At 37.3% G+C, this 12,630-nt stretch overlaps 1 long non-coding RNA gene across 5 annotated transcripts in view; it reads left to right on the forward strand.

The window, feature by feature from the left end:
• The first annotated feature begins 388 nt into the window (after nt 1-388).
• Nucleotides 389-12,630, forward strand: part of LOC141505678 (uncharacterized) — an 83,631-nt gene continuing 71,389 nt past the window's right edge. For 4 of the 5 annotated variants that reach the window (XR_012473667.1, XR_012473666.1, XR_012473669.1 and 1 more), the window contains exons 1-2: nt 389-485; nt 5,579-5,631. This is a non-coding gene — a long non-coding RNA (uncharacterized LOC141505678). Of the gene's footprint in view, nt 592-5,578; nt 5,632-12,630 lie in introns of all 5 variants that reach the window. The other variant, XR_012473668.1, reaches the window with a different exon arrangement.

A 12,630-nucleotide genomic window follows, 5' to 3' on the forward strand; every position in this document is an offset into this window, starting at 1 on the left:
GTTTTTAAACTCCTTCCTTATTTCTTCAAGAAAGTCTTTCTGTGTTGGAGACCAGGTCATATTCTCCTCAGAGCTTGTAGGTGTCACTGAGTTAGGGTCATTCCCTTCCAAGTATTTTTCTATGGATCCACCTTCCACTGACCCTTCTTCATTTTGCTAAGACCTTGAGTTGGGGAGGTGCTGGTTCACAGGGGCTTGGTATTGCTAGAGGCTGAGTGCAATTTCTCTGGCTGGCCAGTAGGTGGTGCTGGTGGCTTTCTGTGTAGTGTCTGTGACCTTGATTGAGGCCTTCTCCCTTAGCTTGAAGGGAGGAGTTACAGTTAATGAGTCCTTTTACCTTGAATCAATAGTGTGCTTTGCCCTGGGCTGAGGTCATTCCTCTCTAGATTGTCTGCAGGACTGGTTCTTCTGCTCACACATCTATTCCTGAGGCAGAAGTAGTCTTCTATTGTTTGTTCTTGGAAGAGCCCTCAGCATCAATGGAGGTATGGACTCAGAGTTCATCAGACCAGAGGAGCCCAGGGATGGTGTGTCTGCAGCTATCCTGCACCAGAGCTCTCCCCCCCCAGCCCTGTTGGCAGGCTTCAGAGGGTGAGCACACCCCTGCTCCCTAGTTGACTGAAGCCCTCGCTCTCTAGCCCCACTGCTGATCCAGCAGGTCTGGCTCTCAGACCCTCAAACTCCCAGGCTCCAATCCAGCTGCTAATCTGGCTCATCCTGGGCTGATCTGCCCTCTATACCCAGACTCACCCATCAGAATTCATCCAGGGCAGCTGAGGGAGACAAATCCTGTGGTAGATGTCCTTTCTCCTGGCTTTTCTTTCAGGGTTTTGTGGGTTGGATTTCTTTTAAGAGGTTTGTTTCATATGATAGATAGGGAAAGATCAGGAGACCTTAGAACTCTGCCTGTCTTCTCTTTGCCATTTTGGCTGGAAGTCTCCACTTGTTAATTTCTTAAAGATAACATCAAAAGCTAGAACATCCAGAGCTAGAAAATATGATAAAAATATATATCTCCTTTTTCCATAGAGGACAAAACAGTATCCCAGAGATTTTAGGCTAATTCTTAAAAGTCTTTCAGAGAGTAAATGGCAAAACCATAATTTAAAACTGACAAAAAACTAGAAAAAATGTAAATAAATGAGAAAACAAATTAATATTTAAATGACTATACTGTGTCCATTTCTGTATGGATTAGTATAGAGGCCTAAGCATTGTGTGGGAAAGAAGAAAGATAAGAGACCCAAAATCAATTAGATAAGATATAAGTACAATTTGATCCAGAAGAAGTATAGCTTATTCAAAAGAAACAGCACATTAAAACATGGAAATTGAGTAGAATTTGATGATGATATACCAATGCAAGTTAATCCAGTGATCAGAGGAAAAGCACATTTTGGAGAAAGTCTACACTATGAAATGAAGGAAAGGAAAAAAACAGAAGAGTCAAATTAACCTTATCATTAGATACACTTGGACTGAAAATAAGAGGTCAGAAATTTGGGAAAGATATCATGAAAAGGCACATTGTGTAATCATCCCCAATATACCAACTTCTTTTTTTTCTTTTGGGGTCAGTTCACTACCTTAAACTGTACTTACACTGAAGGTTCTCTCAGAAATGACCAAGAATTTAATATTTATTTTATCCTGAAATATAATTGGAATGGCAGGGGGAGTAAAGGCAGAAGTAGGGAAAGAGAGAGGGAGATAAGATAGATGATAGTTATAGAAGGAAAAAAGAGAGAAAGTTGCAAAGACAAAGAAAAATAGAAATACTGAAAAACATAAAGTTTTAATATGCAGAGAAAATAAATATGAAATCCAGGAATTTCATTATGAGCAATTTTTGGATTGTAAAATTTAAAAATTTTTTGGATACAGGATGGCCCAAAAGCCTTAGAGCAAGAGCTTAAAACTGCACCAGGATTTTTGGACATCCTATATAATGCATTCATGTTGTTTTCAAATATTTACTTTCTGTTTATATCTCCTGAAGTTCATTCTATTCTTTCTATGAGCATTTTTAAGATGCTTTAATAATGTGTCCTTTGGAATGCTGAAACTTAAAATTATAAAATCCGAACTATATTCCCCTAGAGCAATAAATAATCTCTCTAGATTAGATTCTAGTCAGTGCAATTTCTTTGAAAAAATGGAAAATCCTCTGTAGTATTCCCTCTAGTAGGATCCAACACAAATCCTTTTATTGTATAGATTCTTTGAATTTACCTTGTGATAAAGGTGGTAGAGGTGGACAGAATTTAAAATAGTATCTTGTCTTTAACTCCTCTCCCTAGACTCCTGAAGACCTTAGAGTGTCTTTTCAGCTCCTTCAGTGACAGTCAGAAGAAGAAGGAATCTCTGTGATCTGTTTCTACTTCTTTAAAATGTTACTGTAGAAATATTTAAAAAGAGTTGTAAAACATTTTTAAAAATAAGTTACTATAAATATTAGTAAAATGCTATTTAATTTTTTCAATCATCCTCTGTAAGCAAGAATATTTTTAAATACAGTTCTAGGAAGACCAAAAGTAAAACATATTTTGATTAAGAAAAAAATAATTTCCTTTTCTGTTGTATATTTGATAATATCACAAGTTCAATTAATTTGTTCCAAATAAAAAGGGAATACAAGCCAAGTAATAAATGAATGTAGTCAAGCAAAACCAAAATAACAGATTTACCTTATCCAAAAATGTATGTCTCATTCTTCCGCTGTCAGAAGATGAGTAACATACTTCATAAATGAGTCTCTGGTGCCATGAATGGTATTGTCATTGATCAGAATTCTTGGGTATTTTCAAGTTATTTTATTTTTTAATGAGAAATTGTTCCTTTAATTATTTTCCTTGGGTTTTTTAAGCCAATTCAGTTCATACAAGTCTTGTCATTTATATACCATAATATACTTAGGTATTTTTTAATTGATGAATGCTCTCTTTGCTTGCAAAGTTTTGCAGAAACAATCAATAAGAACTTCTATAAAATATATATTTATATATATATACATATGTATATGTCTTTTCTTTCTTTTATGTCTTTTGTATATTTTAATATGTGAATAATTTAATAGTGACATCAATGAGTCTTATTGATTTTGGGGTATAGCTCTAATTTGTTTTCCAGAATGGCTAGATCAACGTGAAACTTCATCAGCAGTACATTCATTTTGCAGTCTTCCTGAAAGTTCAGAATTCATTTTCCTTGTGTCTACTTTGCCACTTTGATAAAAAATGATGTAAAATATCAGTCATTTTTATCTACATTTCTCCCATTGTTGTTGTTCCAGCATTTGTACTTGAAGAGGACAAATGACATGATATTGGAATCAAGTTAGAGTGTGTTTGACAATGGCGGATCAGTTCAATCCAAGCTCACAAGGCTGTACCACAGGTCAAGCACAAATAGTCATTTGAACATGTAGGATGGAGATATCTCTGTTTTTAAACAACTCACATTTCCTTTTTGCTACTGCAATTCTGCTTTGCTAATAGAGTCCTCCTTTACTCTATTGATGGCTTGTAAAGCATGAGAATATCATCTTTCATCCACAACTCATGAAGTTAGTGTATAAACCTGATGTACTTCTCTAGAAAATCAAATTTCACCATGAGCTTCTGCAAGGTCTCACAACACAACATCACAATATCAAAAACCTTGGTTAAGTCTACAAACTGTTTTTCAGACCTATGTTTTGTCTGGCATTTTCCTGGAGTAGTGAAGCAGCAAATATATTTACCATTCCTCAGTCCTTTGTGAACCACACTGACTGGCTTTTGGGTAAATTATTTCTTCCATGTGAAGGACCATCTGATTAAGGAGACTTGAGTTAAGAATCTTGCCCAAAAATATTGAGAGATTCCCTGAGATTATCACAGGACAACATATTTCCTTTTCTTTTCTATAGATGAACAATGTAGGCATCTTTGATCTCTTGGAGGAACCTTGGAAGACATCAGGCAATTTCTGTGACTGGAGATTTTCTGCCTTGTAGAACTTTGCTAGGATGGAATCATTGTCAGACTCTTTGCCATATGAGAGTAGTCTAATGACATTAAATATATCTTCTTTTATTTTTTGTTTTTTTTCAAGGCAGTGGGGTTTATTGACTTAGCAAAGGTTACAGCTAGGTAATTATTAAGTTTCTGAATCCAAATTTGAACTTAGTTCCTCCTGACTCCAGGGTCAGTGCTCTATCCACTGTGCCCATAGATGCCCCAATAGATCTTCTTTAGTTGAGCATTCAGCTAGAGAGAAATTGACTTCAAATTGAGGAATATCAACAATGAATAGTATTTGTTGAGAACAATTTGTTGAGTAAAACATGGAAGGGTTCAATCTATCTATCTTTCCAGAATCATGTCTTTCTTCATCATTTATAAGTGTTACTCATCACTGAGTAGTTAAGATGCATCAGTGGTGTTTGATTCATCAATGGTCTTTAGAGTATTGTAAAAATGCTTTGGAATATTGTTGCTGGTTAAAAATTGAATCTGTTTTGTTACTGAGTCAAGAATTTTGCATCTTTCTAAGTTTCATTTGCAACTTTTAATAATGTTAAATATTGGCTTCTAAATGAAAAATTAACTTTCCTGCTGCTAAAGCCTGTAGAGTTCTTATATTCCATTTAGTACCTTCTGAATTACCTCATAATTTTCATGAAACCAGCAGATATTTGAGAGTGTTCTTACCCAGATGAACAAATTCTGTGCTGTACACCAAATCTTTGAAAATTGTCCACTTCTTTTTTTTCTGCACTCTGGCTAAGTGTGTGATGACTCTGCTTTGTCTCGAGGTCAGCAATAATCTGTTTCCTCATGGACTCTTCTGATAGTTGCCTTGTCTTGGAGGAGTTGTCTTTTTTGTTGAAAAAAATATTTAGCTTGGAGATAATAAGTCTATGATTGGTTCAGAGCTCTTTGCCACACACTACTTTTTTATTCTCATATCCTGTCTATCTTTTCTCCCTTCAAAGATATAGTCTATTAAATGTTAGTGCTTCCAGTGAGGATGCATCTATGATGGTTTATTATATTTAAATAAATGGGAGACAGAGTTGGAGATGAGACTTTTATTAGTAAAGTGACCATTGCTGTTGCTATTTCTGACTCCATTTATCCAGAGGATTTCTTGCCATATGTAATAATTTGTTTCTACTGTTGTATTAATATCATGAAGAATTACAAGTTTGTTCTGCTTCAGCACACTGATGATGAAGATCTTCACGTTTTCATAAATTCTTTTCTTTCTCTTTGTCAGGGTTCATTATTGTGGGAATGTGCATATTGATAATGATGGGATGATACTTTCCTGGAAGTGGCAGTTTCATCATCATGAGATTGTCATTCATTACTTTAGAGAAGAATACAAACTTGCTGACTAGATTAGATCTTATTGTGAAAGCTATATCAGCTTCCTAGTATTCCCCATCCCAGTGATCTCTCCAGAAAAATGTGTATCAGCGCTTGGATCTTAGTAAGCTGATGTTCATTTTCTAGACTTGTTTCATTCAGAGCTACTATTTGGATGAGATAACTGATGAGTTCTATTGTAACAAAAGTTGTTTCTCTTTCAGGTATGCTGGATATCTTATTTTCCCTGAGCATATATACATTCCCTATTCCCGTGGTGAGTTGAATCTTCTTCAAAAAATTTTTTGAATTTTTTTTGTATTTTGACCACATAGTGGGATATCTGACTCCTTTAGTAAACAGATCAGGATGAAGCAAGCACTTTTTAGAGCAACTTTTCTAACTCTTCTTCACTCCAGGAGGTGAGCAATGCATTCCTTGAAAGAAATAGCTTAGACAATCAGGGGGGCTTCTGAATTCTATTAATTCTTCAATCTGGTGTAAAGATGATTATATCTCCTATGACACTTAAATATACAATTGTGTATTAGCACGTGTTGCTATGTCATTTACCTGTCATCATGGGACATCAAAGTCAGTAATACAGTAAAATAATAACACAGTAAAATATAAAATGTAAAATAATATGTATTATGTCATTACTTTTATGTGAATTGGATTTAAGTATGGCATAGATTTGTGCACAGTTGTTGTCCTCACTCTCTCTTCCACAATCCTCAATGTCCAATGGTAAGAAAAAAGTCAAAAAGCAGAGCCAAGATGGTGACATGAAGGGATCGAGTCTTAGGAGCTCTCTGATAAAAACTCATAAACTAAGGACTCTAACTAAACTTTCGAGAGACAGAACCCACAAAGGACCCAGTGAGGCAGTTCTACTACTCAAGGTAACCTGGAAAAGAGCAGAAAGGCTCTGCTCCCCGGGGTCAGAGGGGCAGCCCGCCAGAGGTGTGGCCTGCCAGAGCCAAAGAACTTCAGCCTCCCGGAGGAAGCCCCAGGGAGCTGGGAACCGCAGCTCACAGCAGTGGGGGCGTATCCTGAGCTACACCCCAGGGAGCACCAGGCACAAAGGGGGGAACTGTGGGGGACCTCTGCCAGAGGGAGCACATGGAGGACAGCCCTCAGAACACACAGCAAGCAGCTTGGTCTTTCAGCAGCCCAGAGCCGGAAACAGAAGCAGGCTGCTGGTAAGCAGGAGTCCCCAGGGCATGAGCCCATTGAGCTGAGGGAAGGTAGTGAAGAGAGAGAGACTGCACAGCTCCAGCTCTGTCCTCTGCCCCTGCAACAGGGATCTGGGGCTCTGAACACTTTCAGATCCTGATCACAGTCTAGGCCCCCCCCATAGAACAACAGGGCTCCCCCACCTCGCCCCATGGCAGAGGGGGGCGCTTATGGTCATTCACAGACCAGGAGGGAGGACAGAGCCTCACACACCTCACTCCCTTGTGGGAGTGTCCCAAAAGCTCAAGAAGCACCCCCCAAAACAGGCTTAGGCTGGGAAAATGAACAAGCAAAGAAACAAGACGAAGACCATTGAGAAATATTTTTCAAATGAGCCCAAGAAGGATCAAAATACTCAGTCTGAAGATGAGGAAGCACAAGCTCCTGCATCTAAAGAATCTAAGAAAAACAGAAATTGGCTCAGGCTATGATAGAGCTCAAAAAAGACTTTGAAAATCAAATGAGGGAGTTGGAAGAAAAACTGGGAAAAGAAAGGAGAGAGATACAGGAAAAACATGAAAATGAAGTCAGCAGCTTAGTCAAGGAAATCCAAAAAAATGCTGAAGAAAATAGCATGCTAAAAACCAGCTTAGGTCAAATAGATAAAACAGTTCAAAAAGTTATTGAGGAGAAGAATGCGTTAAAAAGCAAAATTGGCCAGATGGAAAAAGAGATAAGAAAACTCTGAGGAGAACAAATCCTTCAGACAAAGAATAGAATTCAGGGAGATTGATGAATTTACCAGAAATCAGGAATCAATACTTCAAAACCAAAAAAATGAAAAATTAGAAGAAAATGTGAAATATCTCACTGAAAAAACAACTGATATGGAAAACAGACTTAGGAAAGATAATTTAAAAATTATTGGAATACCTGAAAGTCATGATCAGGAAAAGAGCCTTGACAACATTTTCAAAGAATTACTACAGAAAAATTGCCCTGATATTCTAGAAGCAGAGGGCAAAATAGAAATGGAGAGAATCCAGCGCCCCCCCCCCCCAAGAAAGAGATCCCAAAAAACCAACCCCCAGGAATATTATAGCCAAGTTCCAGAACTCCCAAGTCAAAGAGAAAATATTACAAGCAGCTAGAAGGACACAATTTGAATACCATGGAGCTGCAATCAGGATCACACAGGACTTAGCAGCAACTACAGTGAAAGCTCGTAGGGCTTGGAATACAATATACCGGAAGGCGAAAGAGCTTAGAATGCAGCCAAGAATGAACTACCTAGTAAGGCTGAATGTCCTCTTCCAGGGAAAAAGATGGACTTTCAATAAACCAGGGGAATTTCAAAGGTTCCTTTTGGAATGGCCAGAGCTGAACAGAAGGTTTGATCTTCAGATACAGGACTCAGGTGAAGCATAGAGATTGGAGGAGAGGGGGGAAATATCAGGGACTTAATGAGGATGAACTGCATGTATAGAAAACTGATACTGATAATATTCATATGAACCATCTCAATTAATAGAGCAGGTAGAGGGAGCTTTTATAGTTGAAGCCCAGGAGAAAGCTGAATTAGAAGATAAAATACGGTGTAAAAATGGAGTCAATAGGGGTAAAAAAAGGGAAATGGAATGGGAGAAAGAAAAAGGAGAGGGGGAATAGTCCAAGATATTTCACATAATGAGATTTTTTTTATTACAATGAGCTATTGCAATGATATGGAAGGGGGAAGGTAAGGGGGAATGAGGGAACTTTTGCTCTCATCAGAGATGGCTAGGAGAGGAAACAGCAAATATACTCAATGGGGTATAGACAGCTGGAGTAAGAAGGAGGGGGGGGAGCGGGGGAAGGGTTTGGGGATGTGAATAAAGGAGGAGAGGACGGACCATGGGGGGACAGTGTTCAGATATAACACATTTTCTTTTTTACTTCTTGCAAGGGGCTGGGATTGGATGGCCTGCCCAGGACCATAGGGCCAGGTGGATTCTGGGCCTAAGGGGTGGTATCGGGGCTCAGGGCTTCTTGGCCCCAGGACCAGGGATCTGTCTGCTGCGCCACTCAGCTACCCTACAGCAGAGTCAGAGTGAAAGGAGAGAGAAAATAGAGTACATGGTAGTGGAGAAATAAGAAAGGAGGGAGTTGCGATCAGCAATGGCAATGTTGGAAAAATATGGAAGTAACTTTTGTGATGGACTTATCATAAAGAATGTGATCCACCCTCCACAGAGTTGATGTTGTTGAAACAAAGACTGAAGCACATTTTTTGTTATTATTTGGGGGAGGGTGCAGGGCAAGTGGGGCTGGGTGGCCTGCCTGGGGCCACATAGCAGGGTGATCTTTGGGTGTCTGGGGCCGGATTCGGACCCAAGTGCTCCTGGCTCAAGGGCCAATGCTCTTTCTGCCACCTAGCCACCCCTACTATTATTACTATTTTATTTTACTTTGGGTCTTTTTTTTCTTCTTTTTGGTTTTTGCAGGGCAGTGGGGATCAGGTGGCTTGCATGTCACATGGCTGGGTGATTATTGGGTTTACGAGGCTGGACGTGGACTCGGGTGCTCATGGCTCCAGGGCTGGTGCTTCATCCATTGAGCCACCTGGCCATACCTACAATTATTACTATTATTTTTTTAATTTTAATTTTTTTTCTTTCCCCTTTACTTTTTCACTCAAGCAAGTCTATCTAAATTTATGGTGGGAAGGGTATTTTGTTTACTTGTAAACAAGTATATTTTATTAATGTAAAAATATTTGTAAAAAATGAGAATAAAAAATAAATTTAAAAAAAGTGAAATTTACTGTGCACAAGTAACAGAATACTGTTAGATGATCAGTTGTGAATGTTTTAACTATTCTCAGTAATGAAATAATCCAAGACCACTCTGAAGGACTTATGATGAAAAATGCTAGTCTCCTCCAAAGAAAGAACTGATGGTGTATAAATACAGATTGAAGCATAGTTTTTTTTTTGCTTTCTTTATTTTTCATGATTTTTTTTCTGTATTTTCCTCCATAACATGACTATTATGGAAATATTTTGCATGGCTATACATGTATAACCTAAACTGAATTGCCTGCTTTCTCAATAAGGCATGAGATAGGGAGAGAGGAAGGGAGAAAATTTGGAACTCAAAGGTTAAAAATGAATGCTTAAGGGCAGCTAGGTGGCATAGTGGATAAAGCACAGGCCTTGGAGTCAGGAATACCTGGGTTCAAATCCGGGCTCAGACACTTAATAATTACCTAGCTGTGTGGCCTTGGGCAAGCCTCTTAACCTCATTTGCCTTGCAAAAACCTAAAAATAGAAAATGAATGCTTAAAATTGTTTTTACATGTAACCGGGAAACAAGATACTAAATAAAATCAATTTAGAAAAAAAGAAAGAAAGGAAGAAAAAAAGTCAAAGCAGTTGTTGGTCGATAAGGATGTGTTTAGTGTCTGACCAAACTATAAATGCACCACAGCACTTGCTTCTACCATCTTAATGAGTATTAATACAAATTTTTATCATCCACCCTTTCTGCAGGAAGAAATAATCACAGGCTTCGGATAGAGATGTCCATTTCAGTAGTGACTTTCAGGCTTGTCTTTGATTCTCTCTCTATTTACCTTTTTATGCATCTCCTTAAGTCTTGCATTTGAAAACCAAATTTTGTCTTTGCTTCTGGTCTTTTTATCAGATAAGTTTGAAAGTTCTCTGTTTTATTGAGACTCCATCTTTTCCCTTGACAGATATATTGAGTTTTGCAGGGTAAATGATTCTTAGTTGTTATCCAAATTCCTTTGCCCTCCAGAATATCATATCCCAAGTCCTCTGATCCTTTAATGTTGAAACTGACAAGCATTGTGGAATCTGTCTGTTACTCCCAGGTAATTAAAGTGCTTCTTGGCTTTCTGCAAATCTTCTCCTTTAGCTGAAAAATTCTGCACTTTGTTCCTTGTTCCTTGGAGTTTTCATTTTGGAATCTTTTTCTGGGGGTGCTTGAAAAAAATTTGCTCAGTGATTTTTTTTTATCTTCTTATCTTCTAAGATATAGGACATATTTCCACTTTAATTTTCTGCATGATATTTTTCTGGTTCATTTTCTGATCATGCTTTTCAGACAAATCAATCATTTGTAAATTATCTCTACTATCTACTTACTTTTAGAGATGATTTTTTTCTCCAAATTTGGCTAATTTTAGTTTTAAAGTTACTGTTTTCTTCAGTCAATTTTTCATAAGTCTCCTAAATGACATTTCTTTTTGCCATTTTTCTTCTTTTTCTCATTTGTTAATAAAATCCTTTTTGAATGCTTCCCAAAGTTCTTTTGAGATTTGAGACCAATTCAAAACCCCCTTTGAGTATTCACATGTAGACATTTTGTCACTGCTTTTTTTTCTGAGATGGTGTTTTAATGTCCCTATTAAATAAGCTTTTATAGTAAACACTCTCTTTGTTTTTGTTTGTTTGTTTTATTCTCATTTTGAAAATTGAGCTCCACTCCTGAGGAAAAGGTGGCAGAGAACCAAGATTTTTGTGCTGGTACTGGAGGTCTAGTGCTACTGATGTGTCCCCTGCATTAGCGTAGTCCAGCCCAATGTCATCTGTTGCCCCAGCATTCCAGGTGATCGACCTTTTTCTTCCAAACTAGGGTTGGGATCTTTACTGCTGATCTACTGCACCTCTGGCTTGCTGGGTCTGGACTTGTGTTCCATTGTTGCTAAGAGTATCCTACTGACTTTCCATCTCTCCCATCTAGACTATGCTATACTCCCCTTTTATCCACATGAGACAGACTTTTACTGAAGTTCCTCCATGATATCTTAAGTTGAGAACTTCTATCACTTTATTGTGAATGTGTGTTCTATTGACTTAAGGTCTATTTAGAGGATTCATTTAAAGTTGTTGTGGTTAAAAACTCTGGGAACTCCCCAACTTTTTATCACCATCTTGCTATTGACTCTCAAACTTGTTTAGCCAGTGTGCCAAGACAGTTTTATTAGGGTTTGATCACTGTTCAAGCTACAGCTTCTTAGAGACACGGGATAGAGTTAGATTACAGGTGGATAGCAAAAATGTATAAGTAATTTTGAAAAGGATTCATCAAACCCTCATACCAGAATTATTAATCCTTCTTGGATACCCCATAAAATTCAATTTGTTATTAATGCTTATTTGGATTTTTATTTTCATATAGCTATTGACAGCTTGAATTTCTTCTTCTTCTTATACCTTATAAATATTAATTTAATGGGAACCTGGCTGTTCCCATTGCATAAAGGTGACTTAATTCTTTATATATCATGCATGAAATCTTTATAGAGAAACTTAAAGCAAAGATTTTCCCCCTTAATTAGATAGTACACTACTTTTTTAAAAAAATTCTAAGGTTCTTTTATTACTAAATTTATTTAATTTAAATTTTATTTCTTTCTAAATTTTTTTATCCATTTGTACGTGCATATTTCCAAGTTACAAACTTCCCTCCACCTTTCCTTCCCACCCCCTCTCCCCTTAGTAGGGAATAGTCAGGGTAACATTTTACATGCATATTTTGTTAAACATACTTAAAAATTAGTAATTTTTGGCATGAGAAATTAGGATAAAGGGAAAGAGATAAGTAAAAGATAATTTTTATAAACTGTTCAGTAGATTGGGTAGGGGTATGTTTTTACTGTGTGTTTTGTTTTGTTTTGTTTTTCTTCCTCTGGCTGAGGATAATATAGTCCATAATGAGTCTAATACAGTTGTCTTAGCTCTCTGGACTGTCAAAGGTTGTTGTTTCCATCAAGGTTGTTCATCTCATAATATGGTTGATGTGTACATTGCTCTCTTGACTCTTCTCCCTTCACTCAAAATCAGATCCAGTAAATCATTCCATAATTCTCTAGAGTCCAACCATTTATGATTTCTTTATTTTTAATAAAGATTTTATTTATTTTGAGTTTTACAATTCCCCTCATCCTGCTTCCCTCACCCCAACGCCCACAGAAGGCAGTCTGTTAGTCTTTATAGTCTTTATATTGTTTCCATGGTATACACTGACCTAAGTTGAATGTGATGAGAGAGTAATTATGTCCTTAAGGAAGAAAAATAAAGTATAAGACATA

Source organism: Macrotis lagotis, chromosome 1 (genome assembly GCF_037893015.1).
Source record: "Macrotis lagotis isolate mMagLag1 chromosome 1, bilby.v1.9.chrom.fasta, whole genome shotgun sequence".
Taxonomy (NCBI): domain Eukaryota; kingdom Metazoa; phylum Chordata; class Mammalia; order Peramelemorphia; family Peramelidae; genus Macrotis; species Macrotis lagotis.